The following is a 2,437-nucleotide window of genomic DNA, read 5'->3' as shown; positions in this document are numbered from 1 at the left end:
TCTATCTATCTATCTATCTATCTATCTATCTATCTATCTATCTATCTCTAGCAAAATAATTACTTAAACACTCCAAACCAGTTTGAATTGTGTGTGGATATACACCTGTAATCCCAACTCTTAGGAGGATTTGAAATTTGAGGCTAGCCTGGGCTAGTTAGACCTTGGTATAATCTTAGCCCTCTGGAGATGGAAGCCGATGATCAGTAGTTCAAGGCTATCTTCATCCATGTAGTGGGTTCCAGGACAGCCTGGGATACAGGAGACACTGTCTCAAAAACTTAGAGAAAAGGGATCCATGTTGTACTTACATCAGGAGGCTGTAGGGGGTTACATGTGCTGTGACATGTTGAATACTTATAACGGGAGAGTGCAGCCTTGACTCTGTAGCTTATTCTCGCAAAAAGGGGTCCTTTGTGTGGAAAAATAGTCCACTTACAAAAATGTAAGCCAGCATTCATTGTCACCCTTCAGGGCTTTGTACGAATCCCGTCATGGAAGAAAGTTCAAGGAAACAAACACTCTGTCACCGTTAGGATGGCTTTGGGTTATGTGTGTGTATTGGTGTGCCATCCAAGCAAAGTTGAGGAGGGACAGCTGGGTGAACACGAAATGCCGGGGGAGAGAAGGGAGAAAGAAGTGGTGCCAGGATGAGACACCTCAGGCTATTCAGCAACAACAACTCCATAAATGTTGACAGTTGGGTGGAGGGAACCAAAGCTAGCCATTGAGTGCAAGCTAGCGTTCTTCATGGATTCTAGTTAAACTTTTTACTCATGTGTATTAGTTGTTCAAAATAACGGGAGGCACTATAACCTTTTTATACATGAATATAATAACACTTTGATTGTGAACACCCACTTATTCCTCTAACTCCTGGCGGTCTCTTCCCCCTCTGAATGGATCTTTACTACCACAATGCTTTTTGTTTTCTTGGTGACATATTGCATATATATTTATTTTGGGTTTTATACAAACCTGGATTCTACTCAGGAAAGAAGATATGCTATATTTATCTTCCATTTCTACCCATCACCTACCCACACTCCTTTCTCTAGACCTGACCTTTCACCCACAGTCATCTTTTTATACACACACATACACATACATGTGTATGTATGTATGTGTATGTGTGTATAATTTTAAGAATCGTGTATACATGTGTATGATTTTAAGAATCTGGATTCCACACATGAGAGACAACCAGAAATATTTGTTTCCAAGCTTGTCTCATTCCACTCAGAGTGATGATGTTCAATTCTATCAGTTCTCCCGAGAAATCACTCGACTTTATTCTGTCTCGTGGCTGACTAACACTCTACTGCAATAATCTCTACACGGGACATGTTATCAGTTCATTTGCTAACAGGCACTTAGGCTGACTGTACAAGTGAGAGAGATTCCCAGGACGGGATCCATAATCTGGCTCTTATAAGTCAGAGCCTCCGCTATGGGGATCACCCTGGCAGGTCTTCAAAACCTGAAATGTCCCTTTTCCTTAAGGGTGCGGCCCCTGCTAGGTCGGCCGTGCTTCAGTCACTGGCCCCACGGCCTTGTGTCTGTGGGCAGCGCCCGCTGGACTCAGTGGCTACAAAATAAAATCAAGAGAACACGAAGCTGGGAGGGGTGACGTTAAGAGAACATGTCAAGTTAAAGCGGTGTGCTGGGGAAGCAACGAAAAGTCAAACTTGAAGTGGAAACTTCTGGTTTTTCTGGAAAGTCAGTTATGTCGAATGATGTTTTGCTGAGCCCCGTGGGTGAAAGAATGTCTTCCTGAAGCAGACACAGGTGAAAGGATGTTTTGCGAAAGCAAACACGTGAAAGAACGCTTGATGAAGGCGTGTAAATGTGACCCCACAGACAGTGGGAGACAAGCACTGAGCGTTGGTTTGGTTTGCTCTGCCTCGCTATTCTTTGCTAATGACATGCATGTATTGGTTCGCCTTACATAGCATTGTTGAACGTCACTTATGGTAACTCCGCCATTGACAGAAACTCACCCAAGAACTGCTCCTGAGGTTTCTGTAGCAGCCTGCTGCTTCTGTAGCCTCGATTCAGGCCTGTTGGTGAGCCCGGTGGTTCCTTCAGCATTGAACTACAGCTGCTGGTTTGTGCCTGGTGTCTGTCTGCCCAGAGGACTGGACTGTAGCTGCTGAGTTATATTTAGTGTTTGCTACGGGACTGAACTTCTGCCAAAGAAGATCGAGCTCGCCCACAAAGAACTATTGCTGAACAGGTCCACTTCCCCCATGTCCTGATAACTTTTCTCTTCCACTGCCTCTGCCGGGTGGTGGGCTAGAGGAGAGATTGAACCCTTGTTAAATGAAGGTTGCAAAAAATTTATGCCTTCACAAACTAGCTTTCTGTTTGTTTTGTCCTATTCTGGTCTTTCTTTCTTTCTTTCTTTCTTTCTTTCTTTCTTTCTTTCTTTCTTTCT

The sequence above is a fragment of the Grammomys surdaster genome, unplaced genomic scaffold (assembly GCF_004785775.1).
Source record: "Grammomys surdaster isolate TR1022 unplaced genomic scaffold, NIH_TR_1.0 164, whole genome shotgun sequence".
Lineage (NCBI taxonomy): Eukaryota > Metazoa > Chordata > Mammalia > Rodentia > Muridae > Grammomys > Grammomys surdaster.
The sequence above is the reverse complement of the archived record's forward strand: the minus strand, read 5'-3'. Positions refer to the sequence as shown.